This window comes from Pan paniscus, chromosome X (genome assembly GCF_029289425.2).
Source record: "Pan paniscus chromosome X, NHGRI_mPanPan1-v2.0_pri, whole genome shotgun sequence".
Classification (NCBI taxonomy): Eukaryota; Metazoa; Chordata; class Mammalia; order Primates; family Hominidae; genus Pan; species Pan paniscus.
The window spans coordinates 27,450,809-27,464,198 of NC_073272.2; positions in this window are offsets into that span (position 1 = coordinate 27,450,809).

The window sequence follows — 13,390 nt, forward strand, 5'->3', positions numbered from 1 at the left end:
CACAGTGGAATATAAGTGTACCCTATGTTTGAAGATACTAAGTTGATTTCCCACTCATTTCTTAAGGTAATTCAGTTCACCGTAACAATTTTTTTATCTTTGTCTCAGAAAGATAAATCATCTTTCCCAGCTACTCGAGAGGGTAACGTGGGAGGATCACTTGAGCCTAGGAATTCAAGACCAGACTAGGCAACATAATGGACCTCAACTCAAAACAAACAAACAAAAAAAAGATAAGCCATCTTTAATTTTTTTAATGATATTTGAGATCATTTTATACAATCTTATCATTTGAATGACTTCAATTACTTAAATTGGCTCTATTAAATACAAGAGTATAATTTGCTTTTTGATATATCATTTTTTCTTCTGTCTTTGCAAGGATTTATACAGTTTTCTAATGCTTTAAAAATAGTAACCAACAAATTGTTGTGCAATTGATTTTGAAAAATTGATCTTTTAAAAATTTATGTAGGAGAATTATATGTAAGATTCCTGACACTACCTGCTACTGAGTTGTTTTCAAATCAATGGTTCTTAACAAATATGGTACTCTTTAAAGTATTTGTTGAATGACAGAATAAAAGGATGCTTTATTTATCAGTATGGCTGAGGTCTGAGCTGGGTACTTTATATCTTTTCACTTTTCTTCTGGCTTTTTTTCTGTGTTTTTTGCTCTTTTTCAGCATTGGCATATTATTTGTTAGAAAATGTTTTCCATTCTATAAACTTTGTAGCAGATCAAATACCAGAAGTGTTAGATCCAGCATTTACAATCTGTGTGTCCTGGGGCTACTCACTTAGCGTCTTCGAGCCTCAGTTTCTGCATTTTCATGGGTTGTTGGGAGTCCCTTTAGCTCTATAGTGATCACCTATAAACCTCCTCAACTACCTGCCCACAGAAAATAAATTTTCTCATCAAACCATGTTTTGTGCCAATGAAATTGAGTTATTCTCTTATTTGTTATTTGGTTTAATATGGAGGTGCATAAAATAACAAAGAGCTACTCATTTATCTCAGATCTTCTCATGTTTCCTGATAGGCAGGGTTGGTGTGCTTTAAGAAAAGCTGTACTCTTATCACATTTGAAACCAATACACTTTTCCCACTGACCAAATGTGTCTAAAATTTGATAGTTCCAAATAATAATAAGTTATTTTAATCATTTCAAAAGTATGATATTTTAAAAACTTTTTTATTGTGGAATTTTTAAAACTTACACAAAAATAGATAAAATAATGTGATAAAATTCAGTCTAACTGCCTTACCAATTTCCCCTGTCTTGCCTTTTTTTTCACTCATTCTCTCCTTTTCTAGAGTATTTTAAATTTTAGATATTGTGTCATTTCACCCTTTGAATATCTCAGCATATTTCTGTTACATGTATTGATCGCTAAATAAACCACCCCAATACTGAGTACGTGATTCGGCGATACGGTCTGGACTCAGCTGTGTGGCTTATCTCTGATTCACATGATGTTATTTGGGCTTACTCATGCATTTTCAGTTGACTGTCAACTAAACTAGACTGGAAGATCCAAAATGTCTCCACTCAAATGTCTGACATTTGTTGCTGGCTGTAGGATGGAGCATCTTGATTTTTTTCCATATGGCCTCTAACCCTCTGATATGCTAGACCTGGCTTTTTTTCACAGCAAGGTCTCAGGGTTCCAAGAGAGAAAAAAAAGTTTCATAAGCACTAGCCTTGGAAGTCACATACCACCACTTCCTGCTGCATTCTGTTGGTCTCAGCAAGTCACATGGCCAGCCCAGATTCTGAGGGGAGGAAATAGACTCTACCTCTGTATGGAAGAAGGGGCAAAGTCACATTGCACAGAGGCATGTGGGGAATGGGAGGAATTGTTGTTGCCATTTTTACAAGCACATCTAACTGATCTTCTGGCTTTTAATATCATCATGCCACTAACAGAGTTAAGAAATTTAACAATATTTCCTTTTTAAGATTAATTTTTAAATTTTCTCATTTTTAAATTTACATACAGAATTTTTTTGTGCGTATACTTTTTATGTTTCATTTTTTGTGGTTTTCATTTGCATTTATCTGATGAATAATGATGGTGAGCACCTTTTCATATACCTGTTGGTAATTCGTATGTCTTTTATGTGGGCTCAGGCCTGGAGCCTTGGTCCATAGAGGTTAACTTGGCATTGGGGTGGCCCTGGAACCAGGGTCTGTGGGGAAGTGTGTATGTGTATACTGCTGTGAGATTCGACAAATGCATAGAGTTCTCTAACAACCACCATGGTTAGAATACAGAAAATTCCCTCAGCAACCAAAAGTCCCTTGAGCTGCCCACTTGTAATCAAACCCTCCTCCACCTCCTAACCCAGTGATCCCCAACCTTTTAGGCACCAGGGACCAGTTTCATGGAAGATAGTTTTTCCACCGACCAAGGTTGGGGGGATGGTTTCAGGATAATTCAAGTGTGTTACATTTATTGTCCACTTTATTATTGTTACGTTGTAATATATAATGAAATAATTATACAAGTCACCATAATGTAGAATCTGTGGGAGGCCTGAGTTTTTTTTTTTTTTTCTTGCAACTGATCGGTTCCATCTAGGGGTGATGGGAGACATTATCACCCAAAGTATGTTGCTTATGTCCAATCTACTCTGTAATTTTGTTTTAGTTGCTGTCACTGCAGAAAACCCTGCTTCACAATGATAGGAAGTTGGAAATGGAAGCTGGCTTTTCAGTACTTTTGTGACAGTCTTGGGATAGTCTGCCTTGACTTTAATCCAGAACGTATGGAGATTTGAAGTTGTCTCAAACGTACTTTTAAGGGCACTGTCATTTGCAATCTCAAGCAGTTGATTCTCTTCTAGCATGGACAAAGTCAATTCACCCTGCTTTATTCACAAATGGGTGGCGTATCTGTTCTTTCCCAATTTGGGGAGTCTTTGTGGTTGGAAAGTAATGCTCAAACTCTTTTGAAAGCTGAGGTAGGTAATCATGCACCAGCTGGAAAAAAGAAGGCCTTGGTCAGTGTCTTTCAAAATCTCTGCTAATGTTTGAAATGTGTCAGAAATCCCAATGTTCACTCATTGCCCCCATAATTCCAGTCTGGCTTTGAATGCCCCCACTTTATCTGCTGGACTGGAACATAGTTGTCATTCCCCTTTGAAATGACAGATTGAGTTCATTGAGCAGGTTGACTGTGTCACACAAGTAAGCAAGTTTTGTGACCCATTCTGTGTCACTGAAATGTGCTGCCAGTGGTGACTGTTTTCCTAAAAGAAATCTCTGGAGCAGCTCTTGTAACTCAGAAACTCTAGCCAGTGAGTTTAGAAACCTTTAGAAAGCCATCTCACTTCTGTGTACAAGAGAAGACGTGTGCTGTGCGTCCATCTCCTCACAGAACTGCGCAAATAGATAAGAGTTAAAGGCATGTACTTTAAAGTAGTTGATAATTTTAGTCATATCCTGCATAACATTGTTAAGTTCAGGTGACATTTTTTGGCTAGCCAGCATTTCTTTATGGATGAACCAGTGTGTGGATTCACATTCAGAAGCAACTTCTTTGACTTGAGTAGTGAAACCAGAAAGCCATCCAGTCATGGCAGCTGTTCCGTCTGTGCATATACCAACACAAAATGACCAGTTCAGTTCTTCTGATATGTAATCATTCAAAGACTTGAATAGTTCTGCAGCTGTATTGTTAGTTGGGAACAAAAGTGTACGTAACAGATCTTCGTGCACATCCTCCTGAAAAGTATATTACATAAAAACAAGCATTGCTGCCTTGTTCTTAACATCGGTACACAAACCTGGATCATGTACCATGGTGACTCGTTAATCCTCTCTAACAATTGTTCCTCAATATCCTCTGCTATTTTATCAATTTGTCTAGTTATGGTGCTAGCCGAAAGAAGAACAAGTGCCACCTTTTGAACTGCAGCCTCTCCGAAAAGGTCATGACAAATGTCCGTAGCAGCAGGCAGGATCAACTCTTCAACAACAGTAAAGGGATCCTTAGCTTTGGCAATGTGGTTAGCCACTAAAAATGATGCTCTCAGTGCAGACACATTTGAGGAAGTGGTGGTCTTCAATAATTGCTTCTGTTCTTTGTGCTATTTTGTTCTTTTGAAAAACTCCAAAGGCTTGTCTTTTAATTCAGGGTGCTTGGTCTCCATGTGGTGAAGCAGTGTTTTTTTTTTTTTTTTTTTTTTTTTGAGACAGAGTCTCACTGTATCACCCAGGCTGGAGTGTACAATCTCAGCTCACTGCAACCGCCACTCCCCCAACCCCTCGGGTTCAAGCAATTCTCCTGCCTCAGCCTCCCGAATAGCTAGGACAACAGGCATGCGCTACCACGCCCGGCTAATTTTTGTATTTTTAGTAGAGACGGGGTTTCTCCATGTTGGCCAGGCTGGTCTCGAACTCCTGACCTCAGGTGATCCATCCGCCTCAGCCTCCCAAAGTCCTGGGATTACAGGTGTGAGCCACTGCGCCTGGCCTGATGAAGCAGTTTTGAAGGTTTGATGGCTTCATGGGATACCCAGTTGCCACATACAAAGCAGGCTTGGAGAATGTCAGTCACCTGTTGCAGTGAACCCATAATTCAAGTAAGACTCTTGGTATTTTCTTGTAAATGCAGCTTTCTTTTTCTTGGCAGTCTTAGAGTCTTCTGCTCTCTTGGGCCTTTCCCCCTTTTCAAAGAAGCTCTCCAGTGACATTTGTTTTTTACTCATTTTGGCTAGGCTTAGCTTGAGGGCTTACCAAAACTGTGACTGAGACTAGAGTTCAGTCCAGGAAAGAGGTGCAGATGGAAGTAAGTAAAATAATAGGCAGGCGACACATAGATTAAAATAAGTGTCGGATTCTGACTTAGAGCCTGTCACCAGATGCAGCTGTACAATCAAAGTACATCAACTCACTTGCCACTATAAAGCCTGCCACCAGATACAGCATAATTGTCACTTGCCTCTCACTGATAGGGTCTTGATATGAATCTGCAAGCAAGTGATTTATTATGGTGCCTGTGCAGTCAAACCTCTCTGCTAATGTTAATCTGCATTTACAGCCACTCCCTGGTGCTAGAATCACCGCCTCAGCTCCACCTCAGATCATTAGGCATTAGATTCTCATAAGGAGCATACAGCTAGATCCCTCACATGTGCAGTTGACAATAGGGTTCACACTCCTATGAGAAACTAATGCTGCCACTGATCGGACAGGAGGCAGAGCTCAGGCAGTAATGTGAGCAATGGGGAGTGGCTGCAGATACAGATGAAGCTTCAGTCAATCGCCTGCAGCTCATCTCCTTCTGTACCACCTGGTTCCTAACAGGCCACAGACTGGTATCCGTCTGTGGCCCAGGGGTTGGAGACCCTTTCCTAAGCCTTAGAAACTGCTAATTTGTTACCAGTCTCTATAGCTTTGCCTTTAGAATGCCATATAAATGGATTAATATACAATGTAATCTTTTTAGGTTGTGTTTTGCACTTAGCATAATGCATTTGAGATTTATCCATATTGTGTGTGAATCAATAATGTGCCCCTTTTTTGCTGAGTCATATTTCATTGTAAAAATATACCAGAATTTATTTTTCCATTAATTTTTTTCATTCATCAGGTGAATGACGTTGGATTTTTCTGGTTTGGGGAGATTATAAATTATGCTACAATTAATATTTATGTACAGGTTTTTATGTGAACATAAGTTTTAGTTTCTGTAGAGTAAATACATAGGAGTTTGGCCATATGGTAGGTATGTATTTAACATTTTAAGAAATTGCCAAACTGTTTTCCAGAGTGGCTGTACCATTTTATATTTCCACAAAATATGAGAAATCCAGTTGCACCTTATTTTCCCCTGCACTTTATATTGTCAGGCTGTTTATATTAGCCATTCTAATAGGTGTATAGTTGTATCTTGTGATTTTAATTTGTGCTTCCTAATGACTAATAAAGTATCTTCATATGCTTACTTGCATTTAGTTTATCTTCTTTGGTGAATTTTCTGTTCAAAACTTTTGTCCATTAAAAATAATTGGTTTATTTCCTTATTGTTGAATTTTGAGGATTCTTTATATGTTTTATATATAAGTTCTTCATTGGATAAGTGATATGCACATATTTTATCCTGGTCTGTACATTGTCAATTTATTCTCTTATTGTGATCTTTAGAAGAGCAAAACAGTGAGTAGAAGGATGGCTACCAGATGCTGGGGATTGGGCAGAGTGATGGGGAAAGGTTAGATGTTGATCAAAGGATGTTAAGTTTCAGATAGACTGGAGGAATACGTTTTAGTGATCTATTGCACTGCACGGTGACTACAGTTAATAATAATGTGTATTTCAAAATTGCTAAAAGAATAGATTTTTAAAGTTCTTGCCACAAAAAAAACAATGGATATGTTAATTAGCTTGACTGACTCTTCCTACAGTGTATATATAGATTAAAATACCAAATCATACCCCATAAATATATATAATTATTATTTGCTAATTAAAAACAAAATGTTAAAAAGAGCATTTTAAAAAATATTTTGAGAAAGTCCAATTTATTTTTTTTTCCTTTCATGGATTGGATCTCTTTGCCTAACCCATGATCATAAAGATATTCTCATTTGTTCTCTACTAAAAATTTGGTTAATTTTAAAACTTATATTTGTGTGTATGATATATTTTGAGTTAATTTTGTGTAAGGTTTGAATCATAGGTCAAAGTTCTTTTCTTTGGAAATTGGATATCCAGTTGTTCAGCAACATTTCTTTTTTAAAAATTTCTTTTAAAATTATTTTTAATTTTTATGGATACATAATAGTTTTACATATTTATGGGGCACGTGATATTTTGATACAAACATACAATGTATAATGACCAAATATCGGATTAATAACCCATATTAGAATTATGTATTTTGGAATATACAAGGAACTCACCTCAAAAGCAAAAAAAAAATAGTCTAATTTTAAAATGGGCAAAAGATCTGAATAGACATTTCTCGAAAGACGACATACAAATGATTAACAGGTATATGAAATAATGCTCAACATCACTAATCATCAGGGAGACCAGGTCATTTCTCCATTAAAGTGTCCCACATTCTGCTTTGGGCTGATTTGTTCCCTAATGGTGTCATTAAAATTGTTCTTATATCTCTCATATATCTTGTGAAAAGGTGATTAGATCTTGATTGGATTTGGGTTTACATTTTGGGTAGGCAACTTTGCAGGCTACTTTCTAAGCATTATGTCAAGGACCTAATACTTTGGTTGTCCTAGTTTAGGTGCTGCTATGTTTGATCAGTGGGAGTTTTCAGCTATATCCAACCATTATAAAGTTCCCCATCAATCTTTTTTCCATTGGCATTAGCAGTCATCGATGCTGTTTCTTTAGATTCATTATTTTATTAAGGATTGCACAATGGTGATATTCTGATTTTAGGATTCATTTTGCATTAATTAGCCAGAAGGCTTATATACAGAAAGACTTTCCTTTATCAACTTTTTAGTTACTCTAAAATATATTTAGCCCAGGAAAGGCAGGACAAGCATTTGAATCTTTCTTTTATCTGTCAGTTTTCAGAGTAGTCAGTTTATACCCTGGAAACTTATAATTGAGGCCAATGATTATTATTTGTATTTATTTTTTTATTCATTCATTCATTCATTTGAGACGAGGTCTCACTTTGTCTCCCAGGCTGGAGTGCAGTGGTGTGATCTCAGCTCACTGCAACCTCCACCTCCAGGGTTCAAGCGATTCTCCTGCCTCAGCCTCCTGAGTAGCTGGGATTACAGGTGCCTGCCACCATGCTATTTTTTGTTGTTGTTGTTTTGTATTTTTAGTAGAGACAGAGTTTCACCATGTTGGCCAGGCTGGTCTCGAACTCCTGACCTCAAGCGATCTGCCCCCCTCAGCCTCCCAAAGTGCTGGGATTGCAGACGTGAGCCACTGTACCTGGCTTTCATTATTTTTTATCATTATGAATTTATGGATTTGTATGAATTTGATATATTTAAATCCATTCAAGTCATTATTCTTATTGATGCTCAAATTGTCTTAGTTCATTGGAAGTTCTTCCACCTTGACATTAACTCAGTCTTTAATAGCTTTCCTGATTTCTGGCACAATAATAATGTCCTAAGCTCATCTTGTACATTTTCTGTCACATTCCTGAATTCAGCCATTTCTCCAAGGAATCCTTGGAACCTTTTAATGGAAGATAGAATTTGGAGGCCACAATTTGGGAACTATGGCAAAATACATAGATTTTGAATGTTGGTTGGTTGGTGGTTTTTAGGCTTAAAACCTAAATCACCATAAGATCCTCAAAGTTTATAATCATAATCTTCTCATAATATATTGTTAAGACCTAATTAAAAAGACAGGCCTTTGGGTAGGAATTTACCAACTTCAAGTCCTAAAATGGCTGCCCCAAATTCCTGTAACTATTTATCTGTCTACCTGTGGTTGGAAGGGGTTAAAGCATTCTGTGGGAGCAAATTCACTGAAGGAGTAATTTGAGACAATTCACTACAATGTAAATACAAGATGACCCTGTCAATAGGGCTCAAATATTCTTATATTATAAGGAGGACCACTTTTAACCACATATCAATGTTTGGTTTTCCAAACCAAAGGGATCTCCAATTTCCCTTTCAGTGGTGTCACGCTTACTTTCCTTTCATATTTGCTCACTGGAAATTGGCAGAAAAAGACATGCTCCAGGATTAAATATGCTGTGAGTATACAAATTTTTTATTAAGCTAGACAACAGTGTGAATGCAAAGATTTTAAAGTGACAATTTTCGTGTTAAACTAGCTAGACATCTCAATTTCATTACCTTGAATAAAGTTATGCGCCACTTTGCATAAATGTGTTTATTCTCATATTTGCATTTGGAAATGACCTTTCACTCAGTCCTGATGCCAGCTGCAATGCAGAAATCAGTATATAACTTAGGAATTCTGTGACAATATTCAGGCAGATACTGTATATTGCCTCAGTCTGTCTACTTTCTCACTTTCAAGAAAGGAGAAAGGTCAAAGATTGCTACATTCTGTTATTTAAAATTCAAATGAGGAACATTTTCTTGTTCTATGAACCCAATCATTATCCATGATTGGTTATGTCCTTTTCCTACTTGATTTTTTTCTGTTTTTGTTTTTTTTTAAATTTGTGCAGAATATTAGAATAAACAAAAAATGTATATGACAAGGTTTCCCAGTATTAGACTTTCTTTATCTACAACTATATTATGTCTATATCATGTCTATATCTATACCTAGCTAGCTGGACTAGTAAGAATTTCGTAAGCTTGACATTATCTTTCTTTTTCATTATTTACTAGTACTTATCAACCAACATCCTAGAGTATTAATATTTTCTTCTAAACCATTTATAGATATTATAGAAAATAACTATTTACAGTCATCTGAATGCTAACACATATATGTGCTTGATTTGAACTGAACTCATAATATAAAAAATATTTGCCTAAATAAAGACTTGTATAATACACTCTCCATCCAATCCTCCATTGTAAACTTTGATCCCTGGCCTGTGTCTCCTGTAACTTAACTAGGTTTTTATACTGATGATGACATGGACCAAGTAGTTTTGTAGGAAGAACAGAGCATATCTGTTTATTGCACAGCATGGTGTCAGAGGCCTTTATAAATATTTTGGCTCTACATATATTCCAACCAAGTAAAATAAACTGTAGTTAAGACTTTAAAAACAGCTCCATTGACTTAGCCTTCATACTGCATGGCAATCCATTGTATATCACTGGGGCACACCATTCCCCTTGTCTTTGCATTTTATTTATGAATTTTACATGAAATCATTACCATTTCTGTATTCAGTTCTTCTGCAGTGGCGGAAGCAGGAATCTAAACAGGCTGTTACATCTCAAAGACATATTCATTAGGCCTGAATTATGAGTTCAGCACATCCTGAAAATAGGAACTGCTCAGAACCTCCTCACAGCTGTCGTTTTGCTTCTCTCTTACAACTGCCATCGCCCTGCACAAAATGACGACTCAATTCTACACCCACCAGATGTTTTTGCCCCCGTTTTATGGTGTCAGCCTTGAATACAGAAATCTTGGGTTTTATCAAAACCAAAATAGGCTGCTTTTAAGGAAGATGAAGGAAAGAAGAGACAAGGTTGTTGACATTAGTATAAAGGTGCTAGAAAAATCTGTCGACTGGCTTTAATCATTCTTCATAAGGTAGAAAAACATGAATATTTTATATTTTTTTAAATTAAGAGATCTGACTAATATTTTTAAAAGATGGTGGCTTATACCTATAAAATATTACTTCTTTTCATTCTGAATGGAAGGTGATAAATATCACTACTAATCTTTTTTTGAACTAATCAAGTAAAATAATATTTATTATTAATTTTCTTATAATAGCAACATACTCATTATAGAGTCATACAATTTTATGAGAATCTTGTTATTCAATAGAGATACCGCTTGGAAGATGCCAATTATATATCAATCTAGGTTGCATAAGCTTTACCAAATCTTTTATATGGAAAATGTGCTGAAGGAAAAAAGGGAATAAAGGAGTTCAAGGTTCCATAAAAATAAGAAAATATGCAAAAATAGTAAGGAAATTAGAACTAAAATCTAGCCCTCATGGCTCCTTATTCATCCTTGTTCATTCATGTTAATATCACTAACACATATTCAGTTAGTGTTTATTATTTGTCAGACACTCTGGTAGATGTTGGAGATAATTATATTATGATATGATGAGAGCTAGGATAGAGGAATGAAAATGAGCCTTTATCATGTGTCTGATGTATTCCAAGTGCTCTTTATGTATCCTATTTTATTTAACCCTTACAAAAATTTATATGAACAATGAATTTATATCCTAAGGCTACTAATGAGGATATTAGCTTGAAGATGATTAGCTAATTTTTTCTATGTTGCAGAGCAAAAATATGGCAGAACACATTCTCTCCAGATCTGTCTGTTTCTAGGAAATGATGCCATTTTATTTGAGCAGTGTCATGAAGGATAAATAAGAGTTTTCCAGGTACATAACGAATGAAGGACATTCCAGATCCTGACTCATATAACTCATATAACTGAAAAAAGCATTGTTCTTTCTGGAAATTGCTAGGAGTTCAAGAAGCCTGGAGTCCAGAATGAATGAAGGGGAATAGGGAGATAAGGCCCAAAGCTTTGGCTCACAACTTAGAAAGCATTTCAATAAAAATCAATTTTATTGGTGAAAAATCACATTTAATAAAATGCGTCAATTTTAAAGGTACAGTTGCGTGACTTTTGACAGATGTAAACATTTGTGTAACCACAACAGTCAAAATATAGAACATTTTCTGTCATCTGAGAAAATTCCCTTGAGCATGCCTTGAACACCTCCATTCAATCCTCAGCCCCAGGCAACCAATGATCTGCTATCACTATATATACATTAGTTTTACCTTTCCTAGAATTTCATGGTATGTACTATTTTTTGCCTGATTTATTTTGGACAGCATAATGAATTTCAATCATATTGTATCAGTGGTTCACTATTTTTATTACTGAGTAGAATTTTGTTTTATGGATATACTACAAACTGTGCATTTAATCGTTGAGAGAAATTTGGGCTCTTTCCAGTTTCTGACCATTATAAATAAAGCTTCTATTAACATTTTCATACATATCATTGGGTGGACATCATATGTTTACATTTCTCTTGGATAAATTCCTAGTTTTGTTTGCATGGTATACATTTTTCATCTTTTTAAACAATCTATCTTTAAAGTGGGTTTCTTATAGAAAGCACATACATAGTTAGATCTTGCGTTTTTTAAAATCCAGTTTGCCAATCTGTGCCTTTTAATTGGAATCGTCAGATCAGTTTTTAAAATTTAATTACAGATTCAGCTGGGTTTAAATCTGCCATCTTGCTGTTCTAATCCATTGGTCCTATCTGTTCTTTGTCCTTTTTGCCCACTTTTCCCATTTTCTTTTAGATAAATTGATTTTTTTTCCATTATATATTTCCTCTATTGGTTTACTAGCTATAATGTTTTGGCTTATTTTCTCAGGGGTTCCTCTAGGGTATGTAATATGTATTTTAATTTATCAGTTCATCACAATTTACTTTCGAATAATATTATATGATCTTGCAAATAATGTAAGACCCTTATGAATAGTATACTTTGATTTCTCGTACTATTCTTTGTGCTATTGCTGTCATACACTTTATTGTGTATATATTTAAAACCTGACAATAAATACATTATTACCATTTTTCTCTAGGTATTCATTTTCTCGTTTAAAAACATGAGAAAATACTTAACATTTACCCGTATATGTACCATTTCCAATAGTCTTCATTTCTTTATGTACGTCCGAGTTCATCTGTTATTTTCCTTCTGCCTGTAGAACTTACTATAACATTTCCTATAGTACAGGTCTGTTGGCAATAAAGTCTTTCAACTCTTGTCTGACAAAAATTGTTTATTTCACCTTCATTTCTGAAGGGTATTTTCATAGTGGATAGAATTCAAGATTGACATTTCTTCAGCATTTAAAAAATGTTCAATTTTCTTCCACTTTGCATAATTTCAGATGAGAAGTATATAATATTTTGTATCTTTGTTCCTTTGCGTATAATGTATCTGTGTTCTCTAGCTGCTTTTTTACTTTCTCTTCACTAATGTTTTCATCAATTTGTGAAATGCCTTGGCATGATTGTCTTTGTGCTTTTCACTGGGTTTGTTAAGCTTCTTGCAACTGTGGGTTTATAGTTTTCATCAACTAAAAAATTTTTGACCATCATTATTTTAGATATTATTTTTGACTCACCCTCCTCACCCACATTCTTTCCAGGACTATGATTACATATGTTACATACTGATTGATATTGTGCTGCAGAGCAGTGAAGCTAGGTTTATTTTCCACTATTTTTATTCATTTTTTGCTTCATTTTGAATAGTTTCTGTTGCCAGGGCTTCATGTTTACAGATTTAAAAAAATTCTATAGCATCTAATTTGCTGTCAGTTCTCTCCAGTGAAATTTGCAATTTAGATATTGCCTTTTCCATCTTCTGAAGTTCCATCTTATTCATTGTTATCTTTTATTTCTATTTTCATTGTGTTCATGCTTTCTTTCAAACTTTTGGGCATGTAATAACTGTTTTAAAATCCTTACTTGTTAATTTCCTCATCTCTGTCATTTCTAGGTCTGCTTATTTTGACTTATTTTTTTCCTGCTTATGGATTATATTTTTCTGTTTCTTCATATATCTACTAATTTTCTATGGAATTTCTGACATTTTAAATTTTTTGTTAAATCAGACTTGTTCTGGCAGTCAGTTTAGGTATTTACAGATCAGCTTGCTCCTTTCCAGGCTTGTTTTAAAGCTTTCCTTTGGGTA